Consider the following 16,415-nt stretch of genomic DNA (forward strand, 5'->3'; position numbering starts at 1 on the left):
ATTAAAGGATTTCAGCAGCTTTCCTGGGCTCACATTGTCATTCACTCAGCCACAAATGTTGTGTTTCAGCACAGGTCAGCATTCCTCGACATGATCAGCGGCTTTAGATCAATAACCGTTAGAAAGCAGCACCCCAACAACTGCAGTTCTTAAACTGCAAATATGGTTTTGCCATCAGCTTGGAGAGAGTACTTAATGGCCTCCCCCCACAGCAGCACACTGAGGTGAGCCCTTCTGCTTCAAGAATGTGAAAATGGGTAAATAGATTACCATCTCGTCCTTCATACTGTTTTCACTGGAGCCCATCCAGTTGGCTTATTACTGAAAGAAACAATGTGTCCAGTGTGTAAGCATTACCTCGTCAGGCAGCAGGGAGATAAATGCTTGCATACACATATATTTCTCATTTTTTCTTACACTCGGCAACACTGAAACCAACCACACTCACACCTGAAAGTACAAAGGCACACATGTGGGTGACTGACAAAGCTGTCATTTCCTCATATCTTGTCAGTGTTCATGTTTCATGTTCCTGTTTCATGGCTACTGTTCCTCAATCTGACAACACACAAATGACAAGCAGGAGAACCCAAAGTATCACACCTAAAAGAGGAATATGTTTCTGACCAATGGAAATAAGCCGCTCCTTAATAGTCATTTTGCATTATAATTCTTTCAGACATAGCTAAAACCACACTAGTCCCAATTTTGGTCAAAACGGGGTATTTTAATGCAGCCAGATAATTAACAAAGCAGTAAATTATACCAAAGTAAATGAGCTTGGCTGTTGTTGGACAACCTCTACAGTTAATGGCTTTTATACTCATTGCATTCTTTCATGGAAGGAATGTAACGGGGTGCGAATACACCGCCAAGAATTACACAGACTCAATCTCCCAATAGCTCTTTCTCTCTCTCACCTCTCTCTGTACTGTAGTGTCCTCACACATCTGAGCCATTCACTCTTCATCCTCAACTCAACGCATGTGTGTGCGTCTGTATGCATACAGTTGGTTTGTATGTTACTATTTTCGTTGTTTAACCACAAACATGCTGGTCTCCTTTATTGCTTACACATATTTCACAGCTTTTCCTGCCCTGCAGCCAGAGGAAGACCAGCCATCCTCCATCGTAAATTTTCTCCCAGAGCACAACCTGGAGAATATGCCACACAGGAAACCACACACACACACACACACACACACACAGACAGACACAGACACAGAGGGTGGGATGGAAGAGAAGAGGAGAGAAGCTGCATCATATATCACAATCACAAATGAAGATTTTCATTTCAACAGAGAACTTTTAATTCTCACATTAAAGGGTTTAAAGATTACTGAAATGCTTGTTCTAAAAGTTATTTAAAACAAACTCAATTAATTTCCTTAGCTTATTTTTTCCATAACTGATAAGCATCTTAGCCTATCACTCCTCATATGAATAAACATCATATCAATCACAGCGGATGGTGTGGTGTTTGTGACTGCCCCTCTTCACTTCAGTGGGCTAATGGGAAATCAAATCTGGGGAATGTCTTTAGCTCATTGCTCATCTTCAGGACGCCTGCCCAATTAAATGGATTCAATATATCAGACATGATTCATCCCCAACACAAACTCATATTTACCTCAACTGTGATTGATGAGGATCATTATGATGATTAAATTTGGTCTAAATGTGTTCGCATGTCAGCCGTCTCTATCTTCACAAAGGGTCTCTGTCTCTCCCTCTGACTCTGCACTGTAAATTCATTTTCAGGTCTGTATGTGTGAGTGAAGACAAAAAGAGGAGTTATTTGTTTTTATTGGGAGGTAGGTATTGTGTGTGTGTGTGTGTAGTATCAGTATCACGTATGGTATTTTGTTTGCCCGTAAGCAGATGGACATCTTTTTCTGCATTTTCTGTGGTCTTGCATGTTTCGTGGTTTTGGTTTTGGACTCGAGGCAGTGACCGACGGCTGGACACTCTGGAATTTGTGGTCAGCTCTTTTGTTACACATACAAGTTTCTGGAGCTTTCTCACACCAAGGCACTGGTGAGGAGCCAGGGCAGCATGTGTTTGTATTGTCCAGTGTTTATTTGGTTTCTGTTCTGAGTGTGTATAAAGATATCCATGATTAAAATGCAAGGGAAGAGGGAAAAAAAGAGATCTCCATCCAAAGTTGAGTAATACACTATTTGCTTTTGTGACGACATTCTTGTTGGGAAAGATAGTTTAAGCAGTGGAGTCATTGCTTGCTGTTCATTATGTTCATTTTAGCTTATTTATTTGCCCTGGGAAAAGACATAAAACTGGTCAGACTGACGCCTGAAGGCAGGAGACATGCACCCAACTGAGATGGTCAAAACATGCACATTAATAAACTGTACTTACAACACATATTCCCATGTTAACACTTTTGCATTAAAACTGTGTATCTCCTAAATTTGTCAGGAACTGGAAAAAGAGCATTGTTTGAAGCTTTACTGCAGTTTTGAGATTATCCTGTAGCTTTTTGAAAGACTAAGACTAATGACAGCTAAAATGTACAGTGCACATATGTAAACCAGGTATGTGTGCCAATGTACTAAAACAGTTCTATACAGAAAATAATATTTATACTGAATTATTTGAGCAATGCATGTAGGTAATGTAGAAATCTGTTTTTATTGTTGCATTCCTTTTATAAGGTCTTCTCCCCCTGGCCATATATAAACTTAAGAAGTGCTGTTGCCAGAAAGTATGAATCCCCCAGCAGAGCACTAATTGCATGATTTAAAGCATAGCTGTTGAACACCTCAGAGAGGCCCCACACTGGCTTTGTGTGGACATTATACAGACAGGCCTGCACAGGGACCGGAAAAAAGAAAGTGGGGGAAGAGGAGAAGGTGAAGGTGGGGGTATAAAGACGCTACAGTTGCTGATATGAGACCTCAGTTGTAATGGGTAACACCTACCTGATTAGATTAACATACGACTAATGCCCCTCCTTTCCTTTTCCTCTTTTCTGTCATGTGGATTTCCCATTTAGTCCCTCATGCCGATTTTGTTTAACAGTCATATTATATTGCACATCATATAAATGACTGCAGTAGCACATGCTATCCTGTGTTGTGTGACCTGCAGAGCAAGTGGAAACCAACTTCTGAGCCACAGGTGAATTCACTCTTTATATGGTGTAAAATTGATAAAATCGTAGCCTTCCTTCGATCAGTCTGTCAGGAGTATGACCTTAACAAAAACTTCAAAGTAGTCTTTCATTTTTTGAAAGTCACTGGCCAGTTTTATTGGGATGTTGATGATTAGCAGAGTCATATTGTTTGAGTTTGATTTATATTCTCTGTTACTTAAAGGGCATAATCACTTCAAACATTAATTTTTTTAAATCAAATTTCATATCAGTTAAATACAAAATATTAGGTGTATAATGTATCTTTTGCCCTTTATGCTCCAGTAGCTCTACTTTGCATTTTGGTAAACTGCCACTGAAGTTCTTTGACTTTGCCATTCTGTAAAATTAGACTTGTAGAAAGAGGGAAAGGGGGGGAGTAGAGAATAGGAGAGGAAGTCAGATTAAAGAGTTTCCCAGTTTGCGAGCTAAAGCTCTCTGGAGATGCTCTCTTGTCACTCGCACTAAGTGCTGGTCCTGAAGGAGTTCTAAAGCTCCCACAATCCACCTCACCACACTCATAGCCATGAGGCCTGGGAAGACCATAAAGGCTTTTTACAAGGTGACATGACATAAAAACGCAGGGAGAACAGAGAAAGAAGGGGGTAATATCTAGGAAAAAAGACTCAACCTTTTGGATTTGCTCTCTATTGTTTGTGCTAGTGCTTTCTCATTGTGTGTGTGTGTGTCTGAGAGTGAATATGTGTGTTTTTCTGTGTGTGTTTGAAGCTGTGTGTCTGGCTCAAATGGGTGGGCTGGTGAGCCGTTCCCTGTCTGCCATCACCCATGTCCACTTACACACACTGTGGGCCTCAGTGGGAATGAAGAGGGGATTATGGCTCTGACTGATCCTAGAGGGCCACGCACTTAACACTACTGTAAACAACAGGGCCATTTGAGTGGTTCACACCAAGCTGAACTTTAGAGGTGAAAGCTGGGGGACACAATCTGACTGCATATAAAGGCCTCTTTATGTGGGGGTCATATGAAGATTACTGATAAACAGAAATGCCCTAGTGTTGGTTGTCTAATTTTTGAAAAATCAGTGTTTTGGTCTCTTTTATTTGTAGTTTTGCCCATCATCTAAACCACTTTATTAGCAAGTGAAATCACAGGTGACTCATCCAGAAATGTTGCTGAAGTCCCTTAACCACACTTCAAAGCCATGGTAAATATGGCAGGTCAAAGTTCAGCCAAGAATGCGGTCCATAAACTGTGATGGGAGATTCTCAAAGGACTGCTACAATGCTAGTTCTGGTAGCCAGGCTAGCTTGTTTTGATGTGATTTAGCGAAGGAGCACAAATGTAATCAATGCTGTGTTACAGTACTAACAAAGTTTGAGACAAAGAATTTTGTCTCAGAAATTTGAGTCTGTTACCCAGTGAAAGACTTTGTACTGAATTTTCGCTTAGTAATGGTTTATGAGTCTCAGATGATGTTTGGACTTCATGATGGTTCCAACTGTAACTTCAGCTCCAAAGCCTCACTGAGGACATGATGATTTTTTGATATATTGATCCGTTGTTGGGTTACACTGTCCAGGTTTATTGATGTGACTTGCTTATGTTTTGTTTTGCATCAGATTCTCTGAAGTGGTCTCTGCAGGGCCCGGGTTTTTGCTCTTTTGTTTGTTTTCTCTCCATTTCGATTAGGGAGGCCTCAAGGATTCAACATAATGGCCTTGCTCGGAGGAATGGGATAAAACAGGGGAGGGGAAAGCTAGAGATGGGGCTTAGTGATGTTTTTTGCGTGACAGAGCTTCATATAAAAAGATTTTGGTCCATAATTTGCTTGGCTTGGGCCAGCTCCAGAGAGGCCGAGGAATTTATTCTGTTGCAGCAGTAGGGGGATGGGGAAGCACAGAAACCTGCCCTTCTAAAACACCCAACACAATATGGTTCACATTTTTCTCCCTCATAGTAAGTGTACCATGAATTATCTCGCTTTCCAGTTGAAGGGGAAAACTTTGATTTCATCTCATGTGTAGCAGTGCAGCTGAAATGCAGCAGTGAGCTCTACAGTATATACACTCCACAGACCAAATCTGAGTCTACGAGTCCGACCGCCAGGCAGACTGGGTCAGTCTTGCGCCCCGTACTTTTCACTCCTTTGTCAGACCTACTTTTCCTGCACTATATAAGTCTGGATCCAAAAGGTAAACAAACCCAGCTAAAGAACATGTGAGTCAGTGCTTTGGTGCTTTACTCAGATGTGTTTGCAGCACCATGTAGTGTGCTGATCATTCCCTCTTGCCCCTGCTGATGACAGCCAGGGCACAGACTTCCATAAACATAATAAATCACATTTGATGATAATGACTCATCTCTCATCATTTATTAGGGTTTTTTTTTTTTTTGTCTTTTCATCGATTGTTAAGGCATTCTACACAGGCAGCCAAATGCAACCTGAGCAGGGTTCTGAGTGCAATTCAAACATCATTATCATCATCATCATAATCATCCAGCACAATCATCAACAAGCCAGATCACATTCATGGATTTGTTTCAGAGCTCTCAGCAGTGAGGTCTCTGAAGCAGTTCTGTCCTGCACTCTGCTGCTCAGTGTGAGGCCACTCTGCCACTCTCCCATGGGAATGATCTTCAGAGTTAAGGCTCCAGAGCCAAGGAATTTCAGCGAAGCACCAATGGTTTATTTTTGCAGCCCACTGTGGTGTGTCTCGGCCTAGCCTAACCAGCTCACCCCAGCCTGGCTCTGTGCAGCTCACGGAGCAGTTCAGGAAGGGCCCGTCACTCCAGATGGTAGTTCAGTCCCTGCCAGCAAGAGGGTCTGAAGGCCTGGCTGCTGGCCTAGAACCACAACCTCTGACAGGCTAAAGCCTCGGGCCCTTCTAAACCAGCACAAAGCACCTTTTCAGGGGCCCTCTCTCCTTTGCTCCCCTCCTTTGCTCATGCAGGGGCCAGCCACCTCATGGAGCCTGGGAGGGAATGTATTCACAGCAGAAATGGGCTGAGGTTCAACCTACGGATTCATATGTTCCCGACTGAGACACATGGATAAGACCAGACAGACTTCCATCAGTTACAAGCCATTAAGCTCGCAACCTTCTGATACATAATATCAGAACATAGACGAGTTCAGTGAGCAGAGGAGGTAGAAGCACAGCAGCAATGTATTATTGATCAGCACTGAGCATTGAGACTTACTGCAGCAGTTTTAACTCACTCAAGAATCCAAACTCTTTTGTGGAAAATGTGAGAAATGGACAAATGCGTTGAGACTAGAGGAGATGGCTGCTAACCTGCGAGTGAACCCAGAGCTCAGTGTGTCTGAGTTTAAGCCTGCAGCACACCTTGAACTATTTGCCTCTCTGTGCATGTACGAACTGCCTCGACCACAACACTCTGCCCACGCCCATCATTGTCTCTGGAAGAAAAAAGTAACAATCCATAATGTTGCAACACTTTACTATTGGCAGGTTGCGGCAAAACAGAAAAGAGAGGCAGAGAGGCAAGACGCTGTAGAACTAAAGGGCTTTGAGGTAAGTGATTAAGTCAGGAGCTATAATTATCCCGTCTTGCCTGAGCAGGACAGAGCTGGCTCTTGTTGTTTCTGAGCAGACAGGCAGGTATAGAGGCACGTCACTCGCTGCACACTTTTGTTTAATGACCTGCTTACAGTAGAGAACGAGAGACAGGGAGAAGTTTCCCTTTACCTGCCCCCAAACTTTCAGCAGCACACAATCACCCGAGCTATTCAAGTAAGAGAGGGGTGGGGGGAGTCCGATTGACCAGGGAAAAAAGAGTTTTTTTTTTTTTTTTGGGGGGGGGGGGGGAGTAGGAGACACAAACACAGGCAGAAAAAGAACCAACAAAACGTTGAAAGCATATTTGAAATTGACAAATTGAGTTGGGGGGAGGGTGAAGGGAAGTGAGCTGTGTTGGCATTCAGAGAAACAGTGGACTTCTTGTTAGCTGGAAAGAGTGATGCAGGTGAAAAGGGGAGGAGGGTCTTGTGGTGATTTATTTCCCATGTGATTTATATCCCGTCTGTCACCATGGCATTGTCATGGTGATCATTCGTCATTTAGATTGTGAAAACAGTCCACCTGACAAAGGTAGGCGCCAGCATTTGCAGCTGAGTATGTGTAAACTTTCCTCCTGAACTCTGGTGGGAAATTTTATTGAGAATGCATAACACTGCTTAGACCTAGAAACTTTGGGAGAACATTGCATTATGGTATGTAACCAGGAAGATATTCATCTTACTCTGAATGACTAAAAGTTACATATTAAAATTATAATGACTCCTGTGGAAGCAGGGTTGTGGCTCTAAATCATGCATTTGACAATTCTCTCCTCTACTTTCACTATTGGAGACCAAAACAATCCTAACCTCCCTTTTCAATCAATCCTAACCTCCCCTTCTTCTACTTCCTGCCCTTCCTCCCATCCTCTTCTTCCTCATCCTGCTCCCCCTCCCCCAGCACCAATGTGTGTGTGGACTCCTGGGAGCCATAGCTCTGACGAACTGCCCTTCTGCACAGTTTCAATTAAACATCATTTATGGGCACTCTTTTTTCTTTTTTTTACGAGCATTTTTTTTATTGGCCTGGGTCTGTGTTTACTCATGACAGTAACAGTGCTGGAGTGGTTAACTGTCCTGCATGTACACTGCCATATATCTCCATCCAGTCTGTCTCCTGACATGGAGGCCAGCAGAGGCAACAGACTCTTTACAGTCTGATGTACTAACAGCCACCTCTCTGTCCTCCTGTCAGTAATATACTGCACGTTTAGTTCAGCTGAACTTGTGTGAGGAAAGAACTGCAGTTTATGTCTAAAGTTGGCCATGCATATTTCCTCTGATTTTGCTTGTTCTTGTTTGTTCTTCTCAACTCTTTCTAGACACAATTCCAAGGAACATCCATCCATCCACTCATTATCTATACCACTTATCCATTAAGGGTCATGGGGGAGCTGGAGCCTATCCCAGCTGTCATTGGGCAAGAGGCGGGGTACACCCTGTACGGATCGCCAGTACAATTCCAAGGAACATGATCGTGTAAATAAACTGCAGAGACACGGGCTGGACTCTACACTGTGACTTTGGCTTGGTCAAGTCCTACAAACACAGCTGTCAGATGAGGCATGAGATAACAGATAACAGGTAATATCCAACAAATAAACAAATAACTGCTATCATGAGATGAAGCCCAGTGGGTGAATATAAACTGAATATACATGGTGTTGTGGAATTAACCACCATTTAAATTTTTATACAACCACAACACATCGATCCTTACAACCAACAGATTTCTGAATTAAAAGGGCACTCCTTCAATTTTAAATGTCAGAATCAATTTACTGGACACATGGGGAAGTTTTCAGCTTGTGAAAACAGATGTATAATGTTTTATTTGGCTCTGAAGGAGTTTTCCTAGTTTCAGTCAGGACTTGCGATTCCACATTTTTAATAGGAAGCCTGTGTTAGAAACTGGGGAAGGTTTTAAAGACACTGATGTATACCAGGCATAGCAGGTATAATAATAGACACTTGAGTTGCATTGTGGGTAATATGGTGGCCCTTGTTTCAGGGGTTTAACCTATGTTGGAGACTGAAAATCAGATATCTTGCCCTCTGCTGCATTAATTTCAGTTTCTGTTAAAACACAGCTTTGCCTTGGTCACATGCTCAGAAGCCCAAATGAATCTTTACTACATGAGGCATTTTGTTTGTGCAGAAAATAAAAAAAAAAATCTCACCATTGGAAAACCCATGTTTGACACCTTGGCAGGACATCATTAGCATGCGTCAGGGTTTATGGCTTTTGATGTCACCAATGACATCATCACTGCAAGACAAGACACGGGGGAATAGGGCTGACCGATGGGGTGAGTGTTGTGATTGGCATCACTGGGCAGGGAACATTATGACTAAGCTCATTTATAGAACACACCCAGAGCTGTAAAGCATGCCATGTTAGCCCAGTGTAACAAACCTCACCAGTGTGGACTGCAACATCATTTTGCAATGTGAAATTCTGTGCGAATAAATCAACATGAGCTCTGTTTCCCAGTGTGTGCAATACTTAACCTACTTAAATCTGACAAAACACTATAAATGGGGCACATTATTCTCCTGTGTCTTGCTTAGTTGACAAACAAAATCAGCCTAAACTCTGTTCAAAGATGTTCTGGCAATTCTACCCTGTTATCTTCCTCTAAACAATTTAGGTTCAGCTCTTCTTTTTCCACTGATTATACTCCAAGAGCTGTTACCTCAGACCTTTAGACATAGCACAGTCAGCATATGAACTAACTGGAAGTGGAATCTATGAATTACCATTGCTTAGACACAATTGCCCCATTAGTGAATGTTTAGAAGATCCCATGGGGCAACAAACCACACACATCCTTGCTCGCACATGCAACAACAGTCCCATGCACAAACACACAGTCGACTTGTTTATCCTTCCATGCAGAACCAGACATGGTGCCTTGCAAGCCCTTAATCAAACACAAGTAGACCCCTCCCTCTCATGAGCACTGACCTGGCGATGAACCATTCATTATCTGCTACTCAGTGCAAATGGTAGGTTGAGTAGAACAGCCTTGACAGTATACATACTCTGACCCCACTGGTCAATGGCAAAGAGTTTAATGAAATATAGGCTTCAAATGCAGGAAATAAAATAATAAGATTAGCATGGTGGGGAGCACAGATGTCTTCCACTCAGAAATGAGATTTTGGTTCTCTTGTACCAGCCTTACTTATTAGACAAAGCTGGAGTTTGGTGAGGGATGAGAGAGATATGTTCAGGATTAAGCGGGTATCGTGGTCACTTGGCAGCTTTGTTAAACTTTAAGTCACCCCCTAACTACACCCACCAGCTTCCCACCCTACGACCCCTCCTCCTCTCCCGGGGTTGGTGGGGTATTATCTCCAGTGGATGTGGGCTTCGCACAAAGCCTCATGTTGACATTCCAGAGGACCGAGCCTTGTGCAAACACACCAGGCCCCACCAGATGGTTAGGCAAGGGAGGACAGGGCCAGGACGAAGGACTCAGAGGAGGACTAGGAGGAAGAGGAAGAAACAGCAGGATCAGAATGAAAATCACTTTTACCAGGCTACCCCAGTAATTCATCAGCCTGTCACACTGACAGATGGCGTCGGGTCCTGTCCTCTGGCAAATGAAGTTTAAACTTGTGCAAATCACAGACGTTTGTACCTCACATACAATTCGAAGCTTTCATATAAATTGTTCTTTGTGTCCTCCAACTACTGCCCCATCTCCCTACAGCCAATCAAAGCTAATACTTTAGGGTCACTGGGTTAATCTTGGAGGCAAAAAGAAACCATAGAGTAAAAACCCCTCTAAATGAAAAACTCATTTAGGGCTTTGACTGAGTATGGTGGGTCGTGTTTATCAGTGGAAAGCAAGAAAGTTATCACTGCCTCATGAATCCTTTGGGGGGGGGGGGCATCAAAATGCAACTAAAAGTATTCCATTTTTATTTTGGTAAATGTTATGCAAAACTGTGTGAGGAGTGGAATTTTTAAAATAAACGGAACTGTGCAGCACATAAAGCATGGATATAACAAAATACACCTCTTTAACTGTGCAATTAACTTTACTGGGTGATCTAATTGTTTATGATCTAAATCTGATCTGCTTTGTTTTGCCAGAGGGAAAAAAGCTGCTCTCAAAGTCCTGTGTAATTCATGGCTGCATCACAACCTTTTTGTAACAAGTGTTTAATTATGGTTTATGTTTCTCTTTAGGTTGCCTTAGTGCTTTAGACAACATTCTGTCTGTAAATTGGGCTCCTACTTAACCTTGGTTATCAGACAGGTAAGTAACAGGCACATATACAGTGCAGAGCCCTTGCTGGATTTCCATGAGTCAGCTGAGGAGAGCCCAGAGCCAAAGGACATTACTGAGATGTTACATGGTCAACAAGGTAAAGTAACTGTATTAATAAGTATTGCCACTGTCTTAGATTATAGTTGGATTAAGGCAAACGTGATTCTGACAACAAGTAATACATGTAAACTTAGCATTGGGCAGAGCTGCTCTGGATGTTTTTTACTCTACACTACTAAAACAACCTCCACTAAGTTATTTCCACCAATCAGACGCGGCCGGTAGGCGGAGCAGAATCAGTCGACCAATCACCGTCAGTCTGCCAACTTTGAGTGGCGTGTGTCGTCATTGACCATGACCGTGCAGAGAGGAGAGAGGAGAGCCGACGAGTGAAAACATGGAGTAAAACCTGAGGAAAATCAGCGTCTTGGTTCGCTAGCACTGTGTGAAAAGTCGATTACTGAAGACACCTGGATGCTAAAACAAGCTTTAGAGCTGATTTTGTCGAACACGAGAGACGACACGGAACACATCTGCGGGCGAAGGTAAGGCTAATAAGCTAACTAATTAGCGGCTAGCTTTAGCACTAGTATTAGCCTTAGCTATAGCCATGGGCTCCTCCTGTTATGATATCTTTGACTTAAATTCAGTTACCAGTCGTTAATACATGAACGAGAGTGCATTTGTGTTTTGTTCCTCTGTGCCTAAAACATCTGTTTCTCAACTGAACCCTGCACCTTGACATGAAATGTGTTCACCAAGCAGTGTTAGCACAGTGGGCTTGCTAGCCTGTTTGTATCTCCTTGTGATTTAACGACTCGTTGTAAATTTCTGTCCCGTCCTGGTGGTGTTTGTCGCGGTTTAGCATCCCAGATCTTTTCTGTGGTCAGCGTTTGGCTACTTGTGGTCGGTATTTCTGTAGTTTGTGGTTTTTCTACATCGTGTAGTGTGTGGCCGTTTTGCATCTCTACCCGGCAGTTTTACATCTATTTGTGGTCATTATGTTTTCTCTTAGTGGTTGTTTTGCGTTGTATTGCGTCTCTTTGTGTTTTCGTGTCTCTTTGTAGTTTTATGTCCATTTGTCCTCCATTGCCTCTCTTTAAATCAAACCCATTTCAGGGATATTTAACGGGTGGGGATACTTCGGGCGTGGTAGTAATCTGTCTATGCCATGCTTTGATCCCCTGTTGTCTTTATTAATCATTAGTCATTTGTTTGTAGTAACTTGATACTTGATTGAGCACAGTTTAGTGTTAAATACAGGCTTGAATTTGCTCTCCACAATGTGTGAGTTGAGACTATTCTTAGAAATCATTACATTAAAACAAAAAATTAAACAGAACGTGAAATAAAGCATGATTGTAAAGTTAAGTCAACGTTTTAGTGTTTACTTTTCAGTGCTGTGTTCTACAGTGTTTAAGTTTTGGTGGTGAAAGGTTTGTATTCTGCTTTATAAATCTGTTTTCAGATTTGAGATATTGGATCATTTGATCATTTATTGAAATGAAACTGTGAGAAGTTTACAGAGGAAAATCATTATTTGGTGAAGCTGAAGTGGTGAAACAACTCTCAGACATCTGAAGTGTGACCCTGACTACACACTGCTTTTTGTAAGATGTTAGAAGTCAAAAAGATTGACAACAGTGCCTCGAGATAACTTCTGTTGTGAATTGGCGCTATATAAATAAAATTTGACTTGACTTGACAACCCACTGGTTTAAACTTCAACTTTGTTGTCTTTTAAAGCCTTGTTACTTTATCCATTGTAAAAAATCAACTCTGCTGCTACCCCCCCCCCCCCCCCCCCCCAAGAGCGTGGACAACTATGCAAGGATCTCCAGAGCTAACCCCTTCTCAGATTCAGGCAATAGAGACAACAACTCATGCCATTCAGGATTTTGTACTGACAAAGAGTTGGACCTATAATCGTCTCTAAACAAATTCTCAAGACTAACCCTCTCCAACCATTAAGGTCATATGTTACCAGAGGCACACAAGCTCACCACAGTCAAGCAGTTAGGATTTTAATTAAGATGAGACAGAGGTGAGATTTTGGGTAAGACAAGCACAAGGATTAACATCAGGTTTAGACTCAGACAAGGTAAGGGTTAGACAGGGGTAGAGTGAAGCATAGGGGTTAGGAAAATACTCAATATTCAAATCAGCGATTGGTAATGATACTGACCCACTCCAGAGTTTAAATATGAAATTACCATTTCATGTTTTACCATTTGTTTCTGTGTACTTTTTACAGTTATGGGTGCATGAAACATGAAACACCAGCCAGAGCAGAGTACGAGAAGCTGATGGGTCTGGAGCATGAGGACTTCTCCTGTATGGGCAGTGGTCTCTGACTGAATCCCAAGTGGCCACGCATGGGAGCCTCACCTGATTCGACTGTCATGGAACAGGTTTAAAGGTATATTACACTTCATTAGAGATGAGCTAAAAAAGCTGTTCAACATATATATGCAGAATTTCACCAAAAAGTAAAGACAGAAAATATTTAAACTCTGGAAAGATAATGGCACACTGACTTGTTTACATGCTTAGTTCACTGATTTCTAATAAAAAGACAATAGTTGTAAGACTTCTTTCTGTTTTTGTAAAAAAATATATATATATTTATATTTTCCTACCTTCACATTTAGTTTCCAAATACATGTAATGAATTAATAATGATATAATGCTTTTTCTAAATTACCTGGATAGAGGCCTGACTGATATCTCCCAGTGAAATGCCTTAGTCAAGGTTATTGCCAGTTGCAAAGCCAACTTCACCCTTCTTTACAAAAGCTAGAGCTCAAAAGAATTGATCGTGACAAAATAGTTTAGGATTATCATCCAAATGCTCAAGTGTTGTCCCCCTTTATTGCCTTGTTTCATCTTGATATTATAAAGAACGTAACACTGTAAACAATAAACAATCATCCAGTCTTTTTATTTTTACATTTTCCATAACTCCTATCACAGAATCTTTAATTTCTCTCCCTCTCATAGCCGTGGTGAGCCCACAGAACAGTAGATGCTGCGGACCTGCTTTGGTGTGCTGGACTGCTTGTGACGGTTTTAAGGTCTTCTCCCCCTCTTCTCATTCTCCCGGCGAAGAAGAGCAGCGCTGGATGTCTGTGTTGTTCAGAAGAGTGAATTATATAAGAAGTCAGAAAAAAATATTCTCCAGTCTCCATGTTCTTTTCACTGTGACTGTCCGAACTGCAAAGCAACATGAGGTTAATCTGCGCCTCTTTACTGGAGACGAGGGATTCTACCTCATCAACGATGGAGATAATGTTTCACCACACAGGAGCCACGTAGACTACTTCCACATCCAGGCACAGCTTCATGTTGTGGGTACTGAGTGTTGAGACTTTGTGGCGGGGCACTATGATGACATTTTTGTTGAAAGAATTTTGAGATGATGTGTTTCCCAAAGTTGAGATTTTGTTCAGCAAGTTATAAAATAATATGTTGATATGTAATATGACAAAAACTCAGGATCAGAAATCAGGACAGGCACTAGATTTAGTCATATTTAGCAAATAGATGAAGGACTAACATGAATGTATCACATGTCTATACCCTACTTAGCTAGAAACTTTGAAGGACTCAGCAATACCTTTGATTGAATTCAGCACCTAGGCTTTATGTAAAATTAACTAAAAATACAATTGTTACGGTGCTATTGTTCTGTTATTAGTCATGACCCAGCTCATTGACCATTACAAAAAACAAGAAGAGACACTGTTTTTAAACTGAAACATTGTACAAATACAATACAAACAATAAATAAATAATATTCTGAATGTGGTGAGTTGTGTTAGTGTTCGCCGTGTGTCATTTAACTATTTACTTGATTATTTAATTATTCACCAATTTATTGACCCAGAGAGGGTTAGGGTAATGGTGACACATACTGATACTTTAGGGTTAGGGTTATACTAACTGATACTATGGGGTTAGGGTTATAATGATACTGATACTTTAGGGTTAGGGTTATACTAACTGATACTTTAGGGTTAGGGTTATACTAACTGATAATTTAGGGTTAGGGTTGTAATGATACTGACACTTTAGGGTTAGGGTTACACTGATAGTGCAGGGTTAGGGTTATACTAACTGATACTGTGGGGTTAGGGTTATAATGATACTGATACTTTAGGATTAGGGTTAGGGTTATAATGATACTGATACTTTAGGATTAGGGTTAGGGTTATAATGATGCTGATACTTTAGGGTTAGGGTTAGGGTTATAATGATACTGATACTTTAGGGTTAGGGTTAGGGTTATAATGATGCTGATAGGGTTAGGGTTAGGGTTATCATGATACTGATACTTTAGGGTTAGGGTTTTAATGATACTGATACTGTAGGGTTAGGGTTAGGGTTATAATGATACTGATACTTTAGGGTTAGGGTTAGGGTTATAATGATACTGATACTTTAGGGTTAGGGTTAGGGTAATAATGATACTGATACTTTAGGGTTAGGGTTAGGGTTATAATGATACTGATACTTTAGGGTTAGGGTTAGGGTAATAATGATACTGATAGGGTTAGGGTTATAATGATACTGATACTTTAGGGTTAGGGTTATACTAACACTGTGGAGTTAGGGTTATAATACTGATGCTTTAGGGTTAGGGTTAGGGTTATAATACTGATGCTTTAGGGTTAGGGTTAGGGTTATAATGATACTGATACTTTAGGGTTAGGGTTAGGGTTATAATGATACTGATACTTTAGGGTTAGGGTTAGGGTAATAATGATACTGATACTTTAGGGTTAGGGTTAGGGTTATAATGATACTGATACTTTAGGGTTAGGGTTATACTAACACTGTGGAGTTAGGGTTATAATACTGATGCTTTAGGGTTAGGGTTAGGGTTATAATGATACTGATACTTTAGGGTTAGGGTTAGGGTTATAATGATACTGATACTTTAGGGTTAGGGTTATACTAACTGATACTGTGGAGTTAGGGTTATAATACTGATACTTTAGGGTTAGGGTTAGGGTTATAATGATACTGATACTTTAGGGTTAGGGTTAGGGTTATAATAATACTGATACTTTAGGGTTAGGGTTAGGGTTATAATGATACTGATACTTTAGGGTTAGGGTTATACTAACTGATACTGTGGAGTTAGGGTTATAATGATACTGATACTTTAGGGTTAGGGTTATACTAACTGATACTGTGGAGTTAGGGTTATAATGATACTGATACTTTAGGGTTAGGGTTAGGATTATAATGATACTGATACTTTAGGGTTAGGGTTATATTAAATGATACTGTGGGGTACCCTTACTATACTATGACATTTTTTGACCAATTTTAACATCTTACTATACTATGACATTTTTTGATGGTTTTTGATGCCTTACTATACTATGACATTTTTTGACCACTTTTAACGCCGTACTATACTATGACGTTT

At 41.1% G+C, this 16,415-nt stretch overlaps 1 long non-coding RNA gene across 1 annotated transcript in view; it reads left to right on the plus strand.

Annotated features, from left to right (window-relative positions):
* LOC108889828 (uncharacterized) overlaps positions 1-14,781 on the plus strand; it is a 46,396-nt gene extending 31,615 nt beyond the window's left edge. Inside the window, exons 4-8 of the long non-coding RNA XR_001962060.2 lie at positions 8,018-8,279; positions 10,897-11,075; positions 11,251-11,523; positions 13,233-13,397; positions 13,979-14,781. This is a non-coding gene — a long non-coding RNA (uncharacterized LOC108889828). The remainder of the gene's footprint in view (positions 1-8,017; positions 8,280-10,896; positions 11,076-11,250; positions 11,524-13,232; positions 13,398-13,978) is intronic.
* Positions 14,782-16,415: the final 1,634 nt, after the last annotated feature.

This window comes from Lates calcarifer, linkage group LG16_LG22 (assembly GCF_001640805.2).
Source record: "Lates calcarifer isolate ASB-BC8 linkage group LG16_LG22, TLL_Latcal_v3, whole genome shotgun sequence".
NCBI lineage: Eukaryota > Metazoa > Chordata > Actinopteri > Centropomidae > Lates > Lates calcarifer.